General features: G+C 40.8%; 2 long non-coding RNA genes across 11 annotated transcripts; both read right to left on the bottom strand.

Annotated features, from left to right (window-relative positions):
* Positions 1–5,367: 5,367 nt before the first annotated feature.
* Positions 5,368–10,085, bottom strand: LOC110214655 (uncharacterized). 10 transcript variants are annotated; one of them, XR_002326329.2, is made up of 8 exons: positions 9,779–10,085; positions 9,446–9,473; positions 8,945–9,007; positions 8,213–8,251; positions 7,754–7,803; positions 7,254–7,307; positions 6,246–6,305; positions 5,368–5,876 (listed from the first exon to the last, which is right to left on the bottom strand). It is a non-coding gene; the product is annotated as an uncharacterized LOC110214655 (long non-coding RNA). The 10 variants fall into 10 exon arrangements; XR_013485940.1 differs by having other exon boundaries at positions 8,945–9,028; positions 9,779–10,053; XR_002326326.2 differs by having other exon boundaries at positions 8,945–9,028; positions 9,435–9,473; positions 9,779–9,850.
* A 1,036-nt stretch (positions 10,086–11,121) lies between these two features.
* LOC110214656 (uncharacterized) lies at positions 11,122–20,127 on the bottom strand. The gene is made up of 3 exons (XR_002326330.2): positions 20,062–20,127; positions 19,725–19,781; positions 11,122–12,550 (listed from the first exon to the last, which is right to left on the bottom strand). It is a non-coding gene; the product is annotated as an uncharacterized LOC110214656 (long non-coding RNA).
* Positions 20,128–21,615: the final 1,488 nt, after the last annotated feature.

The following is a 21,615-nucleotide window of genomic DNA, read 5'->3' as shown; positions in this document are numbered from 1 at the left end:
CATTTCTTATGGCACAATAATATTGCATTGCATTTATATGCCACTATCTTCTTGGAATTTTGTTGGAGCAGGTGTAGGTGAAGCTGAGTTGAACTGTTTCTGTCTATGCCATCATCTTAGCTGCTCTCTCTGTCTCTCCCTCTCTCTCTCTGTCTCTCTCTGTTTCTCTGTCTCTCTCTGTCTCTGTTTCTCTTGGTCTCTCTCTGTCCCTCTTTCTTTGTCTCTCTCTCTCTCTCTCTCTCTCTCTCTCTCTCTCTCTCTCCCTCCCCTGAATATCACAGATTGACTTATCATAAGTATTAGGTATCATAAACCCAAACTTCCTCAATTCTATTCAGGTAAATGTCATAAATACCTTTTGGCTTAACAATTGTTTTAAACAATTTTACTTAGATTCAAACTGAGAGAAAATCAATATTACAACCTCAAAGAGTACTACCTCACCTAACAAGTTTCACTCTCACAAATTGGAGCAGGTACATTTGTTTCTCAGCTTAATAATGCCAACAAGCTCCAAAAAAGTGGGAAATATTGAAAGCATCTATCGTTTGTGCTTATTAAATACACAGGTCTTTCTTTAAAACAAACAAACAAACAACAACTTCAGGGCTTCTTTTCCTTACCAGTTGATCAAATTTCGATCCAAAAAAATAGCAATCATTATAAATCAATGAAAAAATCATATTCTGGGATTTTGCACAGAAAGTAGATGCAAGATAGCACACTCAAAACAAAAGGTTCCAGTTACAATTAGCTTAAATAACTTCCAGCAAATCTTTTAAGCTGGGGAGTATATATCCAAGGTAGTGTATCAATGCTCATGGTCTCTGGTCTCTGCTGAGTTTCTTTTCTCAGAAGACCCAGGGTTGCCTCTCCCCTTAATAGCCCGAAATGGACCAAAAGGTTGGCATTAGAATCTCTTACATATAAATTAAGGTTTGCAGAAATTGACAGACAAATGTATCATATTCAAAGATATAAAGCTGATCTACTGTTTCTTTACTTTGTCTTGTTTTCAACATTATACAACAATGAAAGTATCAACCAATCACCTTGCAAAATATATCTATATATCTATATGTATATATATATGTGATATATATATAGTTAACTTCCATAGATTCCACAATAATCAGACATATCATCAATTAAATAATTCCTAAATTGTCTAAGCAAATGTTTTAAGCCTTGGTCTTAACAAATCACCATAACCTCTCATAATTGTATCTATTTAGTTCTTCAGATTTAAGTGTGGTAGATCACTTGTACTACCTACCACATATGAATTTGAATGGTTTTTAATGAGTTGTATTTTTTCCTAGATGAGTAACATTTGAAACTAATATATTACTATTTCCCCTTATACTTCAGTAGATGAATCATTTTTAAGTTATCCAGTTTGTACAAAATGAAGATCACATGAAGAATCTCTTCACTAATTTCTAACTTGTCAAAGATAGTTTATGAACAGATACATATACCCAGTGACTATTGGACGCCAAGCTGCAAAGAGCTCAGTGAAATATCACATTGTGAAAATTAAAGCTGCCTTCTTTTTTTTTTTCATCTGCTCAGCAAGAGAATGTGGACTTGGCATAGTTTCTAAGTAGACTAGACAAGACAAAAAGTATTCTTTTAAAATGTGAAGTATGAAAATAGCTATTGTAAAAATCATGATTTTACATTGTATTTTGTAGTTTCTCTGTATGCAAGTTTCTTAGTTATTCTAGTCTCTAGCTTGGGTTTACAGGCTCTCGATATCATGCAAAAAAAATGTATATATATACATATATATTATATATGTATATATATAATGTATATATACACACACACATACACAATATACATATATAATTGTGTGTGCATGTGTATGTATATACATATGTATATACATATGTATACATATGTATATACATATATATACCTGTAGCTTCTATCAGGTTTGGAGTTTAAATTTCATTGTGTAAAGTTCTGACCTTGGAGATCAAATTCCAAATTAAAATTTTTCCTTTTCAACAGGAAAGCAATCCCTGGAAAGATGAGAGAGCTCTGGGTGCATTTGTATACAAATTACTCAAAGTCTCTATTTTTAACAGTCTTTGAAAAATGTATCCTCTCCCATCTCAACCCTCTTCCAAAAAAAAAAATCCCACCAGACTATGTAATTTGGAAATCTGTCCAAGCTTACATGCACTGGCTTGGCACCTTCCCACCAAAATACACACCAAATACACACAATACACAAAAAAAACCATTACAAATAGTAAATAATGAGTAAATCCATTTGTCCAAGCAAATAAAACATAGAAATTGAATTCTGTAGATTAGACTGCACCAGAAAATACATACAAGTGAATGAGTTCTCTAGATAGGAGCAAACTAAGATCAGTGTCAACCAACCTCACAGAGGGAGAAATTTCCTGAAAAATCTAAATGGAAGATGGTGATAAAAGACATGTGGAAACACCAACTTCCCCTTTCAGGTCTGCAAATGCTTTTCCCTTTGCCTCCTTGGAGAGTTGTTTCTAAACAGAGTCTCGAAGTGTGTGTGTGTGTGTGTGTGTGTGTGTGTGTGTGTGTGTGTGGGTGTGGGTGTGGGTGTATGAGAGTACCTTATTTGCCATTTCCCACCAGCTGCATTCCTTGCACTTAGACTCCACCATCATCAGGCTTACAGAAACCTCTTCACCACATAACTTGTCATCCTGCAAGATTAGATCAACTTTGGCACTCAAACCTCTTCAGTACCTTCTCCTGTCAAAGCTTCCATCTAAAGAGGGCTTAGGCCAGCCAGCTATACCCTTGAGCTGGGTACCCTCTCCCACAAGGGGCAAAGAGGAGCACTAGCATGGTGGAGCTTGTAGTGGCTATACAGAAAAAATCCTCCTCACAGTTCCAGGACAGAAAGGAGTGCTTGTGGTCACTAATAGACCAGAGCACAGGCCAGGAAAAGAGTAAACACCTCACCTTTGATCATACCACCTTGGAAGAATGGAAAATTTAAGGGACCCTACAAGTATCTCTGAAAACAGCTGTACAAAACCCCGAAGCTTGGGACAGTACGTTCTCCACACTGGAAGCAGACTCTTACTATGAGAAAGAGTTTAAAACTCGAATAATTGGCTGAGATCACAAGCAAGCAGCACAAAAAGAATCAGACTATATTATCTTACCTTGGTGGCAAAGAAGATCAAAACATACAACCAGAAGACAACAAAGTCAAAGCTCCTACATCCAAGGCCTCCAAGAAAAATATGAATCAGTCCCAGGCCTTGGAAGAGCTCAGGAGGGATTTTGAAAAGCAAGTAAGAGAAGTAGAGGAAAAACTAGGAAGGGAAAAGGTGAGGACTGTTTTTCTTCTCCTGGTTTGTATCCCCAGTGCTTAGCACATAGTAAGTATTTAACAAATATTTATTAACTGAATGAATGAAAGGAGGATTGAAGAATGACCCTCCTCTCCAGCAATTTTGTACTAACTCCACCCCTCATACTTTATAGGTGAATCATCCTTCAATCCACCAACCAGGTGAGTCTACTGCAAAATGCTCCAGTCTCAAACCTCAGGTTGCTTCTGAAAGTGGTTTTACCTCTTCAGGCTTGAGGGAAGCTCAAACTGTTGTGTGGAGTAAGTGTATGCTGTGGCCATCTTTGTTGTATTTTGTGTCCTGATCATCTGAATGTAATTTCTTTTTCCTCTTTTGGTGTGATTAAGTTCTATTCCCCTAAGGTATGGAGAATAATGCCCCAAGGCTCAGGTCCTTCTTATTATTATTTTCTGAGGTCTGTCCCAGGGCTCAACCTAAGGCTCTACTCTCCACTCCGGAGCCCAGGGTCAAGTTGTCCCACAAATGATATTACTCCCTGTGGTCTGGTCCCTCCCCAGGCCTTCATACTACAGCTGTCCTCTCTTCCCTGGAACTGAAACCATGGATTCTGCTTTCCAGGAAGTGCCCACAGTCAGCAGGGTCCCTGCCCCTCTGCTACTGCACTCAACAGGTGTGTGCTAACTCCTCCCCCACAACAGCAGACCAGCCCCAGACACATCTGGTCAGCATAGCTGTGCTTGGCATCCCTCAACAGTGGAAGGTCCTTCAATCTTCTCCTATTCAGCCATCAGACCCCCACACTGTACAGGAGAGGAAAGTTTCTAAGGCTGAGGCTGCCTCTCAATCCCAGCTGCCCTGACTGGTAATTGATTGTTGATTCCACAGAATCATTTGGCCTTGAGGTGTTTGCACTTCACTCTAGCTGTACCTCTGCCCCTGGAGGTCTTTCCTGGGGTCTTCTTAGGTTGTCTTAAAAGAACAACTGCTTAAGCCTGACTTTTGCTTATTTCTGCTGCTCTACATTCTCTCTGAGGCAATGTTCTGTCTTTTTCTGTGGAAGAAATTTGGAGAGCTGAAAGTTTTCTACCTACCTTGCTATCTTCCCAAAATCTTCTTCTCCCTTTGATTCTTTACCTTGGTAATTTTCTAATGTTTCCAAAACTGTTACCTCAGTTATTTAAGACTGAACTTGTAATTTTAGTTTGTTAGACAGTTTGAATTTCCTGTGGAAATTTACCATCTGCTTTGCTTTAAAAAAAAAATCGAAACAAAACCGTACAGAATCACAACTGCCTCTTTGCTGCGGTTTGTGCTGACAGTGAACACTGATGATGGGGTATGGGCTCTGGATAGCCCCCATCCCACCCCTAGCCCACAGGCTCCATTTTGAACTTTTCTCCTGAACTTTCCCACATGGCCCAGTACCTGCTATTCACCTAAGGTATCTGCTCATCCCAGAATAATCCTTTCAACAGTCCTTTCATTATGGTTCTGACCCAGCCCCAACCTTCAATTTTCTGTTACCTCTGATCCAGCCCAGCCTTTCATTGCTTGTTCCCTCCAGACCACCCCAGGCTATTTCCCCTCCTTTAATCTATCTAGACCCCTTCTTTGTTTACTTCTCAATTACTCTAAGATATTGGCCATTCCTTGATCCCATCCAAATCTTCCCAGAAATCTTTTTCCTTATAAAAAAGGTCAGTCTCATCTACCAAAAGGCAGATTCTTAACATCTCCCTGACCCCAAGGGTTTTAATAAACCTTGTCTCTGACTGAAAGAAGGCTTGAGTTGAATTCTTTCAAGGCAGACCTACATCTTTTACCCTTGAATTTTTGGGTTCCTAGCACCCTTACACCACAACAACTAATAGTCTACCACCATGGGGATAGAGCCAGCATTGCCAATGTGGCCACAAAGCTTGGACTTTGTGTAGCCCTTCAGGACAATGAATCTGGATATAGATGCTTAAGAGGAAAACACCAGAAAAAGACCATTGAAACTTTGTTTTTTTAATGCACAAAAGAAAGAAGGAAGCACATATAGTCAGGAGAGATCTCTATGTAATATAGAGACTTTATTATTTTATCTTAAAGCAAATGATATGAAACAGAAATTTAGGTTTACATATAGAATCTTCTTTTGATATTCTGCTGTGTGCATGGAAATTCTCTCCCACCTTCTTTTTTCATGAAGTTTATAATTTGAAAAAAATTAAAATTACCCTAAATCTGGAAGCCTTACAAAGTACCCATGACGTGCAGTTCTTTCTACCATGGAGGGAATTAAAATAGGCTCTTCAACATCTCCCATATACTTTTCACTGCCTTTACTATATCATCTTTAATCTTCTTCACAAAACCAACTATCTGCCTCACAAACTCAAGAACTTTGTTCCACCCATCCTTAATCTTTTTCAGCATCAACTCCCAGATACTGAGGGCCTTTTCCAGTGTTGTATTTCCCGTTATTGGCTCATTGTAAGAGGCATCATCATTCTTCATTTTCTCCTTCAGCTTCAGCTGCTCAGTGATGCGGACCCCAGTGTGGTCCTGAGGGTAAGCATAGAAAACTCAGGTTAATGGTCAAGGGCTGAATTACATAGAAAAAAAACATTGTCCCCCTAATGCCCAACCTCCTCTCCTATCCTCAGGTCAGATTTTTCTTTCTTCCTTACCCTCCTTTTCATCGACCCTTCCCCCAAGTCCTCTGTCAGACAGACAGTTTCCATCATATACACCAGCCTGGGGTTAGGCAACAGAGATCAGAGGGCAAGGGGATAACAAAGTCCAGGGCAAGTGACAAAGGGGAATGAATAAGAGGCCACGGTGGGTGAAAGACTAGACTAGGGAAGGGGCACGGCAATGATGCTGGGGCAGGTATGGAGGACAGAGGCAGGAACTAGAGAGATTGGGACCCACCTGATTTTGTTTCTGATATTCAGCATCGACAGTATCCATCAAATAGTTATTGATGTCCTCCTGAATGAGAGGTGGAAAGCAGCAGGTAAGGGGCAGACAGCTCTGACAGCCCCCTCCCACCCTTGTTGGAAAGACAACAAAACTCCCAGGGTACATGAGGAAGCAGAGTGGGATGAAGAGAGAGAGGAAGGTCATTGAACAGGACCCAGAAGTCCTAAATCTCAGTTGCCCTTAATGTGAGGAGGCCTGAATAGTAGAGTCCCTGGATGAAATTGGGGACAGTATAACAGGGGCTCTGGCCAATGGAAGCCTGTTCCCAGAGCGTGCTCAGCAAGCTCTGCCTTCTCACAGCTCATAGGGAAGAGGCTGGGAAGACTCCATCCAGGAAAAGCATGATGATGTATGATGGAAGGGCCAGGTGAGGTGCCATAACCATACTGAAGAGTAGAATTCAGCCTCGCAAGAAGTGGACCTGGCTGAGAATGGGGCAACTCATCCGTTAGGTCTGCCAGAGGTAAAGGAAGTAGGGAAAATATTTGTAGTAGCTACTTCAAGTCTGAGCTGAGTCTTCCCCAACCCCTTCTCCCATTAACAGATTGTGTATTTATGGGAGAGTGAGTCCCCTAGGGTGGAGGGATGTGTCAGTACTTCCATTCTTGCTATATCTTCTCAGTAAATATCCTTTTAAAAAAGATCATTGGTTTTAATTAGTTCAGTGATACTGGGGTGCTAATCATTGGAGGTTATCAATGACATAAGGAAGACATTAACCATAATTGGTGATTGTTACTGGTAAGAACACACGAGAATGGGAGATCAACTTAGTGGCATTAGAAAGATACCTGCAACCACTCACAGGTGCTCCTAGAATCCTGAAGGGGAGCAGTTTTGTTTTAGGACCCTGACCAGCTGATATGTATATAGCTTGGGAGAATAAGTCCAGAGCCTCAGAATAACAGGGTAGGACAAGACAAGATAGAAGGAGAAAGAACTGAAATCTGGGCTTACCTCGTACTGAGAGGTTAAATTTTGAATATTTTCCAAGTCTGTTGAATCATCATCCTGTTGGAGAAAATTTTTTTTTGATCCTTACCTTCTCCAGCTTCCTCACATCTTTGCTCTAACAAGTACCTTGCCCATCCCTATCTAATAACATTAAGGTACCAGCCTGGAGACTGAATTCCTCCTCCTACCTCTAATTCAATGGAATGGCTTAAGGAAAACCCCTCCCTTCTGAGTTTTAATTTTCCATCTATAAAGATGGAGATAACAATCATCACTGTTGTGAGGCACTGATGAGACCATGAATGTGGAAATGTTCTGAAAAGTCTCAAGCCATGAGTAAGAAGAAGGTATTATTATTGTTGTTACTGTTGTTGTTGGTATGCCAGGTAGCACCTTTACCCCAAATCCCAACCATCCCAATACTTCTAAGGAAATCTAAGGAATCTGGCTATCTAACCATGGTTCCCAGGGCTCGGGGCTCAGGGATAGAGATTGAAACCTACCTCATTTATTCTCAATTTAATGCTGTCTATGAACTGTCAGCTTTCTGGTGCTGTGAAAAGAAAAGCAAGGCCAGAAGTTGGAGCTGGGGTGGGCACAGGTAGGTCCTGGACCTCCTCTGCAGCAAACATCCAAAATCTCCCTACCTTCCTGGGAAACTTGAGAGTAGGACAAGGGGATGGAGGGAGAGGGAGAAATAAGATCTTGCCTAGGCCCTGTAATATATTTGCTTTCTCACAATAGGTAAGTTTCCTTTGCCCCAGTGTTCCTGTTTCTCCAACTATAAGATGAGATGGTAGAAGCTGATGATCTCTCCTTGTCCCTCTAAATCAGTGATCCTATGATGTTCTCAGATCATCTCTAAAGTATTCTCCATCTGTGAGGTGCCATGGTTATTTATTCTGATTTTTCCTTGATCAAGAAATAGAGGTTCTATAAGGGAATATATCTGTTTGCCTTACAACAAGTTGCCTGAAATCTTCCAATTCTGAGGTCTTGACCTGTGGAGGAAAGAGTCTGAGTAAATCCCCTTCCCAGTCTCTCTCCCTACTAAAATATAGAGAGGGCAACAAAGCCTCCTTTTCCAACCACGCTGCACCCCCAATCCCAGAGCATGCTTAAAATTGCCCTCTTATGCCACATGTGAAAGTTGGGGCTGGGGAGCCTGCATCCAGACTCATGAGACATTCTCAGAGTATAAGCCTCTCAGGGTCTAAAAGCAGGCCCCACAAAGGGTCCATGTGGTCTCCCTCCACCCCAAACCATGAGTGGCAACACTTAGAGTACTGTAAGAGGAGAGATGACCCCTGCTACAATAATCATTTTTTATTGTTCACAACAATAATAGTCGCTGATACTTATCTAGTGATTTCTTCTGTCACAGACATATTCTCAAACACAATGTATGGGAAACACTTTGTTAACATACAAACATCATTTTGGCTTACTACTCTTTTTATCCAACAAACATTCGTGAAGTACCTCCTCTCTTCTTTAGTCCCACCTTTCCTCTCAGAACCCCAAATGACAGGGCAGGGGCTGGGCTGGCTGATGGTTTGGGGGGAGGGGGAGAGGAGGTGAGGCCATGGGATATACAGCAGCCCCTTCTTACAGCCATGGGGATCCCAGAGATGATCCCTCCCTCCTGCCCTCACTTTTAGCTTTCCCCACTCTAGCTGGGTCCCTGGGCTTACCTTCGAATAGCACATGGTGGACCTAAGAGTGGGGGGCCGAGATGTGTGAGGAGCAAGCAGAGTCTGTGGGAAGAAGAGACTGATCTGGGGGATAAGGAGAGGGGTTATTCTTGATTTCTCCCAGTGCTGTTGTGGCCCCTGGAAGAAAAAACTCAGAGACAGTTTCTAGTCAGTAGATTTTTGACTTGCAAAGCAGGGGAGATGGACACAGATAAATGTATCTGGATACAATTCAATTAGATTTTCTTAGAAGGATGCTTTTATATATGAAAGCAACAATACCAAAGGAAATGCTTCCTCTATTCTGGCTGGCTACACTACCCAGTCATAGGAATCTGTGCATGGGAACACAAGGAAACAAACTGACAGTATGATCATTATCCGATTATCATAAGGTATAAATAACATATGGTTAAGACAATTGACTGAAGCAAAGAAATGTCTGTTAGAAGAGAATGAATAAAAGGTACAGGACTTTTTTCAGCTGTACCTTGTGCTTACTCAGCCAGCTGCAGCAGCCCTGTAATTCCTTGAAACCAAGACACAATTACTGATATTGAAAGATTTTGAAACTATTTCACATCCGTCCCCAGACTCCTTCTGGGATATGGGGCTTCACCAGACTTGGGAGGACTATCCCTCCTCACCATCCCCCCATACCTTAGCCCACCCCACACCTCCCTCCTGCCCTGTGACAGCTTCCAGGCTGATTTCTGTCCCATGCCCCTCAGAGCTCCCTTGCTGCCTCTCTTGGGCATTTTGTTCTCTTCCTCTTTAACCATCACCTCTAGCATTCTTCTAGCCCACTCTCCAGGAATTTCCCCAGTCTCTCACCTCTTCCAGCAGTGGGCTCCTGGCTCCCTCTGAGAGAAGAGCATGTGGGGAGGAAAGCTGCTTGCATATAAAATAGTAAAGGGGGAAGGGGAAGTGGGTGGAACTTTAGTGAGCATCAATTGTTTGCCCTTCTCAGGGCAGCTAAGTGACACACTGGATAGAATACTGGCATGGAGTCAGGAAGACCTGAGCCCACAACTGGCCACAAACTCTTGCCAGCTATGTGACCCTGGGCAAGTTATGTAGCCTCTATTTGCCTCAGTTTCCTCAACTTCAAAATGGGAATAATTACCACATATTCTCCCCAGGGTTGTAGGGGGATCAAATGAGATCTCATTTGTTAAGTGCCTGACACATAGTAGATGCTCTTTAAATGCTGATTTTTTATTATTATTATTAACATCATTACCATCTCCACCTCCATTTAACTCTATAACTTTTATCTGATAATTGTATATTATGTGCTGTTCTCAGTAGGAGAGCCAGAGTCCTTCTGTAGCAACTTAATGTTATCTCCATTTGGCCAATTATGTCTATAAATAGGCTGGGGGGGGGGAATGGACGAGCAATACTTACAAATCACATGATTTCTCAACTAGAAGAAAATGAAAGTCCTTAGTTCAGCTCCCAATACAGTCACTCACACTACTCCCTAACCCAGCCAGTGCCAAGCTTTTGTTGTTGTTCAGTCCCATCAGACTCCAACTCCTTGTGACCCCATTTGGGGTTTTCTTGGCAAAGAGACTAGAGTGGTTTGCCATTTCCTTCTACAGTTCATTTTATAGATGAGGACACTGAGGCCAACAGGTTTAAATGACTTAAGGGTCATAGAGCTAACAAGGTGTCTGAGATCAGATTTGAACTTGAGTCTTCCTGACTCCAGGCCTGATTCTCTATCCACTGAACCACCCAGTTGTCTGAACACAATCCTATGCATCCCTTAACACACACGTCTCCCACAAACACAACATTCAGAGGATTAACTGATCATCTTTAAAGATCTCAGTAAGTCAACATGTCTGAGTTCTCATCCTGGATACCTATGCAAAGTCAGCCATTGGTGCTGGTCAGTCTGAGTGACCTCATGACCTTTAGCTTTTGGGTGGGAGGCAGTTAGGCTGCATGAGATGGTGGTCTGGATGGGGGCTAATCCTATCTGCCTATGATACAGTAAGGTGGGAGGAGCTGAGACACTGAGGCTGTACTAATCCCATCTCCCCATAATGACCTATCAATCCAAATACTTTTGCCCTTATGTGGAAGTTGTTTACTTGTCTATAGAAAGCAGCTTGGTGTGTATGTCTCCGTGTGTGTGTGTGTGTGGTGTGTGTGTGTGTGTGTGTGTGTGTGTGTGTGTGTGTGTGTGTCCATCTGTCTGTCCATCCTTGCTTTCTGTGCCATTTCACTCCTGTCTTTTTTTCTTCAATATGGTTCATCGTCTACCAATTTACTTGTGATTGAAGGAAGAAGAAGACACGTGAAATCTGAGTAACCAGTCCAAGACCTTCTCAAGTTTTCTGTACCACTCCTCACTGTGTCCCTACCAGGCCTGCCCAGGAGTTCAGTGAGTGCATGGCTGCGTGGCTCCATATGCCGGGCCACATTTCTGCGTAGATAGATAGATAGATGAATTTGGTGACCAGGGTAACAGCCTGCCAACCCAAGGCCCATCCTTGGCCTTCAGGGCTGCTTCTTCTCCTTCTGGTTTTTATCCCCATCCAAAGGTGAGGAGTGATGGGGGTGGCAGCAGCAAGGCAGCTCTCTGTTGTCTGCTCTGGCCCTCTGCCTTCCAGGCATAGCATGGGAGGGGGCATTGTGAGGGCAGCAATGCTGTCTGGTGGGTAGGGAAAAAGAAAAAGCAACTTGGGAATTTGAAAGGGGGCAAGGAGGACACTGTCAGCTCCCAACTGCCCTGTTGCCTTGGTGTGCTAAAAACAAAAACAAAAACAAAAAAACTTTTCAATTTCTTTTCTTGAGTTTGCCTCATGGAGCAGGGTGAGGGCCAAAAGATTTCTTTTAACATACCCATATTACTAACTACGTGACTTTGAACAAGTCATTTCCCTTTCTTAGCCTTGTTTTCCTCCTCTGCAAAAAGACAGAATGGGGCAATTAAGTGGCATGGTGAATAGTGTGCTGGGCTTGGAGTCAGGAAGAAACATCTTCCTGAGTTCAAATCTGACCTTAGACAATTACTAGCTGTGTGACCCTGGGCAAGTCACTTAATCCTCTTTGCCTCAGTTTCTTCATCTGTACAATGATCTGGAGAAGGAAATGGCAAACCACTCCAGTATTTTTGCCAAGAAAACCTCAAATGGAGTCATGGAGAGTCAGACAAAACTGAAATGACTGAACAACAACATTGAGAAGAAAGACAGCGTCCCCAGGTTGATGGGCAAGGATGATTCCTATTTAGCAGAGCCCTGCTTGACTGAACAGGGCCATGGAATGTATGTAGGCGAGTATCACATCCAAAACATCAAATGTATCTGCAGTCTACTAAATGTAACTCTACTACAGGAGGTTGTATCATCTACCCTTGCATGTACATGTACTTGCAGAGAACTTCCCACGGAAGACAATGCTTAGTGCTACATCTTGTGGAAACATTCCCTCTCCTCTGTCTCCCGGACAATTATTTGGCAAATTCTACTCACCTTTGAACTGGGACAAACGGTAACTACAAATCACATGATTTCTTCTCAATAGCAAGGAAATGAAAGTGTATATCAAGTTCAGTTGCTCAGTCTCCTTCCTCCCCTAGCCAGAGCACTGGATGAGAAAATATGGGAAGGTATTTTATAGCAGGCCCCTGACCAAAAGTTTAGTAACTCTATCAGAAGAGGAAAGGAGTTTAGACTGATTTGACCCATTCTTGATTAAGTAATGTTGCCTCTCTGAGATCACCAGATGCTTTCCCAGATATTCACCAATAACTGTCACGTTTTAAAAGACATTCTTTAATTTTTCCATGTACTGAAGCCAGACTCTCTGGTCAATAATTTGTATGTCCCCTCTTTTGCCTTTATAAAAAAAAAATAGAAGAGCATACTTCAGTCCTATGGTTCCTCTGCCATTCTCTGAGATCTCTCAAAGATCACTGGAAAGTTCTGAATATATTCCTACAGGTCCCCCACTGCCACCACTGAGGTCCAACATCGCCCCGAAGTGAAAGGCTAAAGTGAAAGCCCTCAGCTTCAGAGAGAGATGGGCCATAAGAGGAATTGCAGGGTTTTAGAATTTCAGAGTTGGGAGTGTGGTCCAGAGCTACTCCCTTTTAAGAACCACTCTGCTTTGTTCACACATCTGTATTTGTGTTCTCCCATTATATGCGAGGCAAGTGACCCAAAATAAGACGTGCCACAGTATCCTGTTGTGCAGCCTCTTCAGAGAAAGAGCCTAGCCCCTCTCTTCCCATCCTGGTGTACAGAAACTCCTTAACCCTAACCAGATCAGTCTCTAGCCCCAGCAAAAGGAACCTTGACCGATTCATTTTCGTTCTGTCCACTAACCTGTTCCTCACCTCTTGAAGCCTGGGTAAATATTGTGTACTGTTCATCTTTGTCTCTTCAGTGAGACTCCCCTGCGGGCAAACTCAATAAATCCCGGTTGGTCCAAATTACGTTTCTAGGCCACTCTGTTGTTGTTCCCGTTCCCAACACCCAACAACATAGTAGAACAGACAAAGATTGTATGTGAAACTACATGTCTCTATTATTTTTCTTTTTTATAATATAATAAATTCAATCTGTAATTTTAAAAGCTGTCTGGCTTGTCTGGGATTTTGCTTTTTCTGGCCTTCCTTCTGTTCTGTTCTCTGCATGGATAAAGATACCTAAATGAACCTCTTTTCTTTCTTTTCTTTTCTTTTTGCTATTCCTCTTTACCCTTCCATCCCTTCCCCACTGGAAAAAAATATAAAGAAATGTACTAGAGATTCTCCTTTCCACAGGGGAACCAGAAAATAGAGTAGCACAACAACTAGCTAATCAGGAGGATTTCTGATGCCCCGGGCCACTTGACATACCACCATACATTGTGAAGTAAACTTTTTTTTGTTGTTATTAATTAATTTATTTTTAGTTTTCAACATTCACTTCTATAAGATTTTGAGTTTTAAATTTTCTCCTCCTCCCACTTCTTTCCCCCACTCAAGATGGTATACAATCTGATATAGGCTCTACATATACATTCATGTTAAGCATATTTTCCCATTAGTCATGATGTAAAGAACAATTAAAACTAATGGGAGGAACCACAAGAATGAAGCCATAAAACAAAACAATGAAGGAAACTGAAAGTAAATAGTATGCTTCCATATGCATTCAGACTCCATATTTCCTTCTCTCGGTGTGGATAGCAATTTCCTTTGTGAGTCTTTTGGAGTTGTCTTAGATTCTTGCATTACTGTTGAGGAGCCAAATCTATCAAAGTCAGTCATCCCATAATGTGTTGGTTACTGCATACAATGTTCTCCTGGTTCTGCTCATTTCAGTCTATATCAGTTTATACAAGTCTTTCCGAGTTTTTTTTTTGAAGTCTGCCTGCTTATCATTTCTCATAGCACAATAGTATTCCATTACATTCATATACCACAACTTGTTCAGCCATTCCCCAATTGATGGGCATCACCAATTCTTTGCCACCACAAAAAGAGCTGCTATAAAAAATTTTGTACATGTGGGTCCTTTTCCCGTTTTTATGATCTCTTTGGGATACAGACCTAGAAGTAGTATTGCTGGGTCAAAGGGTATGCACAATTTTATAGCCCTTTGGGCATAGTTCCAAAGTGCTCTCCAGAATGGTTAGATCAGTTCACAACTCCATCAACAATGCCCCCACTAGACTACTTTTTTTTTCTACATTCGGTGAAATATTTATTTAACATCTACTATGGGCCAGGCACTGTCTAAGAGTGGGAGAAAAGACAGTCCCTGACCTCAAGGAGCTTACAATAGGATGGGGGAGATAACATATAAATAAATATATACGAAGCAAGCTTTATTCAGAACAAATAGGAAATAATTTTTAAAAGGGAAAGCATTGGAACCAAAGGGTTGGGGAAAGCTTCTTATAGAAGGTGTGGTTTTAGTTAGGATTTAAACTAAAAAGTTTTTACACTAACAATTGGGAAAATGTCTTTGCAGCAATTTTCTCTAGTACAAGTGTGAGAATCCAAGCTTTGTAAAGAACTGGTTCAAGTAAATAAGAACATGGGTTATTTACCAATACAGAAATGGTCAAAAGATATGAACTGGTAGTTCTCAAAGAAAGAAAGCCAATCTGTCAGTAGCTATATGAAAACGTGTTCCAAATCAATAATAACTAGAGAAATGAAAAATAAATTAAAACTTTGAGGTTCCACTACAAGCCCATCAGACTGGCAAAAATTACCAAAAAGGGAAGATGTCCTGACAAGTTTTTTGAAGGGTTTCCAGGAAGATAGGCACACTAGGGCATTAGAATCATCCTTCAACCCACCAACCAGGTGAGTCTATTGCAAAATGCTCCAGTCTTAAACCTCAGGTTGCATCTGAAACTGGTTTTACCTCTTCAGGCTTGAGGGAAACTCAAGCTGTTACCTGGAGTAGCATATGCTGTGGCAATCTTCGCTGTTTTGTGTCCTGATCATCTGAACATAATTTCTTTTCCCTGCTTGCTGATCAACCAAAGGGAAAAGCGGGGGGGAAAAATGAGTTTTTAAGGTGAAAGTTTCAAAGTTTTCAAAAGGACATGGTCCTATCTCTGATTTATGATTCCGACCAGATACAACCAGAAGGAAGGGATGTTCTTCCCCTCTCATCTGTAGAGGTTAGCATTAGAAACAAAAGAAAAACAAATATTGTATTTCAGGTACAATCTTTTTTTTTCTTGCCATGTGAAATTTTAATAGTAATTTTCAAAGAGAAAAATGTCCAAGCTTTAGCATAGCAAGCATTCATTTTCTTCTAATTAATTAACTATGTTACATCTAGGTCTTAGCTTCAGTGCTTAGAAGAATGTTCCTCATTACTCCTTGGAGCAGCTAGCAAATACTCAACTGTTAAAGCTAATAAAAATGTGCCTAAACCCCATCTTAATCCTCCTGTAAAAGGACTGACAAAATAGGCAGGATTTTCTATGCAAATTCATCTAGCTTCTCATTTCACTGTGGCCCCATGGATCCCTGAGACCCGGCCTAGCCAGCCTCTCCTGGATTTGCTGTGGTGCTGTTCCTTTCATCTTACTCAATTTGTCATCAGAAAGTCCAATTTTTCCTTCACTGTGCTCATGTTCATATCCATAGGCCGTGCCTTTTTAGTCGTCAAGAAATTACAGCGTATTTTTCCCCTTAATAAATTCCACCATCTGACAGGAATCAGCCTCAACTATGATGTTTTTAGAGATAACAGCCAGAAAAACCGCTTGAATCTAAAAATCGTGCCTCTAGACTAGCAATAATTAGAAGGACAGAGAGATATGATTCTAGGCCAGTACTCTTCTCTCCTAGAGAAGAACAGAGCAACCATCCTTGTGGCCCCTTCTCCTACTTCCTTTGAAGTACCAATCAGTCTCCCTTGAAGAGGGATGGGCTAGATTGAAGAAATATCTCTCTATGCCTCTGCTAGAAGTGCCTTTGGATAAACCACGTGGACACACACACTTTGCACAGAGTTTTAGGAAAGAAAATCTTTGACCACAGCTTTAAGTTCCCTTTTGCAGGGGTGGGGATGAGGGGTGGGGAGGAAGGGGGGAGGGGGGGAAAGCAGATTGGGCTCGCTACTGTTACTTCCTCTTTGGCAGAAAAAAACCACAGACTAATACAGAGCCTTACACTGAGGCTGAGACAGATCCAGAGTCAGCCCCAGATTAGTGAGAGCGCTCACCAATTCTGCCCCCTCCCACTTAGCCCCACAAAGGCTGGGACAAAGGTTGTGCGCAGCTTGAGGCTGCGGTCCTGATCCTTCTGTATTACACAACAACATACATGCACAACAACATTTGGAAACTCCAAAGCTGTTTTGAAAAGTAACTGAGTAAAAGTCATATAAACCATGACATTTTACTTATCTGAAAATAAGGGGGAAATAGTGCCCAATTGCTCTCAAGGCTATCCTATCATTTTGTGGTTTCTCAAATTATGGTACTTATGTCTTACACTCGACAACATTTTGCCTCATAAGCATCCTTGTGACTTCAAAAGAATGAATTTGTCATACCACTTCTGATTGTCAAAGGTTGAGCCAAGATGGAGTCAGTCGTGTTCTTCTACTTCAGACCTCCAGCACTTAACGGCTTGTGTGGTTTATAGTCAGCCACTTAACCTTTCAGTTCCTTATGCCATTCCCTAAGACTGTACAGTGGACAGAGAGCCCTAGCCCTAGAATTAGGAAGACTTGAGTTCAAATCCAGCTTCAGATTCTACTACTTGTGTGGGCAAGTCTTTTAACCTCTCTGCCTCAGATTCCCCCATCTGTAAAATGGGGGTGTAAAATAAAATAAAAAATGGGGGTGAAGATCACAAGAGATAATATTTGTATAAACTGCTTTGTAAATGCTAGATATTATCAAATTGTAGGACAGTTGCCACTGCATTAGTGAAAGGAGTTTTCTCACTGAAAATTCCCTCTACCTATGTCCAGACAAAAACGATTTCTCAACACGTTTGGGGCAGTTTTGTGACTCCATAAAATATATCACAGTGCGTGCAGTTAGAAGGATAGTAGTAATCTCAGCAGAAATTGAGACATAAGGCAGAGGGGTGAAAGCTAATGAATTCTGTTTTGGAAATGCTTATTTTTTCGGCTAGGCAATAGGGTTAAGTGACTTGCCTAGGGTCACACAGCTAGTGTTATGTGTCTGAGGTCACATTTGAACTCAAGTCCGACTGAATCCAGGGCCCAAGCTCTATGCACTGCGCCACCTAGCTGCCCCTGGAAATGCTTAGTTTTAAGTGGCCCATGGGACATCAGATGACATCCGGGAGGTCTTGGTTAAGACAAGATTATATCCTCAAATGCTCAGCTGAAATCTCAATGAATATTGTCTACGGAATTCCCTTGAAATCTACCTACCTTGTCAAAAAGGGAATTGAGATTACATATCATCTATTCTGGACAAAGTCATACAGGTATAGCAGAATATGCCTAATGATGCCCTCGGCTGGCAGAACCTCTGACATTAAAGAAGATTGATGAGATACTGGAGGAAGAAAGGGAAACTCTGTATTCAGGCATGGAGACCAGGTCAGGTCACAAGCAAAGACAGATTCAGAGCCCCTAGACTTGTAGCTTTGGAAAGCTCTATCAGCTGGTGAACTAGAAGAATAGCAATCACCCCTTGGACTCAGTGGATTATAGGCCCATGACTCCTGCTCCTAACGCTTTCATCATCTGGGAAAAGTGGGGAGCAGAACGGAAGGATTATCTGTTTTGGGAAATGATGGGAGACAGATTTCTCGTCATTTTAGTTGCACACAATAAAACGTGTGACCGCAGAAAGGCTTGTTTTCAAAATGGTATGAAATATAGATGAGTGGGCTGTAATGAAGGGAATCTGTTGGGGGCAGAACTATGACAATAGATATGTGGGAATTTTCAATATTTTAATATTTTACAGCAATATTCAATTCATTTTATCCTAAGCCAAATGTCAAACTGGGACAGTGAAGCAAAAGTAATCCAACAACTTGCAGGCGGGCGGCCTCTTGTGAGCATAGGTGGTATTGCAGCTCTCCCAAGCACAGGAACTCGTTCCTGTCTCAGAAACCTACTTTTGGCCAAATGATACTCTTATTACACTTCTTAGCTGACCAATTAATTAAGTAATTGACTGTCTCCTTTCCGACAGTTGTAGAAAACAGGAAAATGAGCAGGGCGTGGGCAGCATCATCAAATGTAGACCCAGTCCACATCTTCACACAGGTTTTTAGTATTCACAGCTTCCCTAAGTATTCACAAACCACCTTCTTAATGTGCTTTAGAATCCTTCCAGGTTTAAAAAAAATAATAAAAGTGATAACATCATTCTAGCACAGCCTAATAAGTGAGAGATCTTTGTTTCCAACATTGCGTGTTTCCATCATTGTGTGTTTGAATGAGATAATCAGCAATATGTAGTGAAGTATTAGAACTATCTTTTTTTAACTGTCTTTTAGGTGTCAAATTTTAGAAACAAGCAAGTTTTCCACCTTGGATCAACTTTAGTTAATCATTAAAAGAATACTTGCTTAATTCAGCCAAAATAAACAAATGAATAAATGTCCTTCCAGTTACAAAAGTCAATCTCTCTCATCTATATTTTACAAGCTCCATTTTCTTCCATCTTTTGAAAATTGGAACATTTACCTTCTCCAGTCCTCTGACGTTTCTCCCATTCCCGAAGCTCTTTTAATTACTCAATCACCAAACCTTTATTAATCTCTTACTATGTGTCATGCACTTCCAAAAGTTACCCTCAAGAATCACCAATACTTTAGTATAATCATCCTCGGAAATAATGACCTGGCTAAACTTCTATGGACTTGTCCAGCCTGGTCCCAGGAACCTCATTATTGAGAAATATCATCATCCTGCAAGATTCATTCAACCTTGGTACTCTGATCTCATCACTATTCTCTGCCCCTTTGACTGGAAGGCATAACTCTGAACTCCAAAACTTCCATTTAAGGAGGCATTCCAGGACAGCCATCTCATTTCCCACCTTGTTCTGCACTCTTTTGGATTTCTTTGGACTTCTCCATCATGCTCCTTCTGAGTACCTCCTTCCCTCACCCCCTCCATCTTTTCAATTTCTTTTTATGTGTTGCCTTCTCCCAGTAGATTGCAAATTCCTTCTGGGTAGGGACTATCTTTCTTTTTAATATCTGTATCTCTAGCACAATGTCTGGCATGTAGTAGGCACTTAATAAATGTTTATTTACTGAACTCATTGAAAAAGGCTATATTCTGCCAGTCTCCTTACTTACTTTGGGTTCCTTGCTAGTGATGTTTCGTTTATCTTTCCCAATCCAAAGATCATTCTCCTTTGAAGAGAAAACAGAAGCAAAGTAAGAGTTAAGTAGTTCAATCTTTTGCTATCATCCATTCTCCTCATCCCATCCACCCAGGCAGCAGTCATATTTCTTCTTTAATCTTTCTCTTGCCTCCAACATAGCTTTTAAAAACACTTTTTTGGGGGCTTTCTTTTGTTTTTTAGGTCACCTCAACTTCCCACTGTATCCTTTTGCTTCCTTATTCTCCTCCCCAAGAGCCACTCCTTATAATAATGATTCTTTTAATGAGGAAAAAAAGGAAAAAACTAACCAATGTATCCAAAGAAGTCTGATATACGCAGCCTTCCACACTCATGGTCCCTCTGCTTCTGCAAAGGAATAGGGGAAGGTATCTTTTCATAGCTCTTCCTTGGAGTCAAGTTTAGTCAATATAATTTCACAGAATTCAGTTTTGATTGTTTTATTTCCAACATGGTTTTTTAAAATTTGTTTTTTTGAGGTAATCAGTGTTAAGTAACTTGCCCAGGGTTACACAGCTAGTAAGTGTCAAGTGTCTGGATTTGAACTCAAGTCCTCCTGACTCCAGGGCTAGTGCCATATCCACTGAGCCACCAAGCTGCCCTCAACATGGCCTATTTTTTTGCATATTAAAGTTTTTATGTGAAAAAAATTTGTGAAATTTATTATATTTTAATGCATTCAATTATTTTACTTTGCCCTAGATAATATTCACATGACTACAGGATCATAGAATCATAGATTTAGAGATCAAAGGGATCTTTGTTAGGGCTATATAGTCCAACCCCCTAACTTTACAGAAGAGAAAATGCTGGTCCAAAGAGGTTGGCTGACTTGCTCAGGGTCACATAGGTTTAGGGCTCAAGATTCAAATTGTCTGATTCCTAATCTATTATGCTTCTCACTCTTCTGATTTGCAGAGGGGAAGATTTAGGTCCAATATAAGGAAAACTTTTTTCCCATTTAATAATATTTTATTTTTTACAATTACATATAAAGATAGTCTTCAACATTGATTTTTAAAAGATTTTGAGTTCTAAATTTTTTCTCCCTCCCTCCCTTCATTCCTCCTCCCCAAGACAGCAAACAATCTGATAAAACCCAAATGTGGCTTTTTAAAAAAATCCTTTTTGTTGTCCTTAGCATTAATTGCCAACTTTGGATCTTTCTGACCTTTGGCACTCCTGGGAATTCTCATAATAACATATTTAGTGTAGTCCGATTTAAAGCTCAATGGTCATCACTGAGAAATGTCATATTCTTGTAATGGAATACTATTGTTCTATAAGAAATGATAAGCAGGTGGATTTCAGAAACACCTGGAAAGACTTACATGAACTGATGCTGAGTGAAGTGAGCAGAACCAGGAAAACATTGTATACAGTAACAGCAACATTGTGAGATGACTAACTATAATAGACTTAGCTCTTTTTAGCAATACAATGATCCAAGATAATTCCAAAAGACTCGTGATGGAAAATCTTCTAACCACATCCAGAGAAAGATATATGGAGTGTGAATGCAGAGGGAAGGATACTATTTTCACTTTGTTTTGTTTTTTTCTTTCTTGTAGTTTTTCCTTTTTGTTCTGACTTGTCTTTTGGAAACATGTTTAACATGATTGTAAATGTATAACCTATATCAGATTGCTTGCTGTCTTGGGGAGGGGGAGGAAAGGGAGAGAGGGAGGAAGAAAAATTTGGAACTCAAAATTTTGCAAAATTGAATGTTGAAAATTCTCTTTACATGTAATTGGAAAAAATAAAATACTATTAAAGAAAAAAAAAAGAAATGTCATATTCTCTGGCAGGAACTTATTTATTATTCTTACCCCTACTTGGCCAAC

The sequence above is a fragment of the Phascolarctos cinereus genome, unplaced genomic scaffold (assembly GCF_003287225.1).
Source record: "Phascolarctos cinereus isolate Bilbo 61053 unplaced genomic scaffold, phaCin_HiC Scaffold_4;HRSCAF=312, whole genome shotgun sequence".
Classification (NCBI taxonomy): domain Eukaryota; kingdom Metazoa; phylum Chordata; class Mammalia; order Diprotodontia; family Phascolarctidae; genus Phascolarctos; species Phascolarctos cinereus.
The sequence above is the reverse complement of the archived record's forward strand: the minus strand, read 5'-3'. Positions and strand labels throughout refer to the sequence as shown.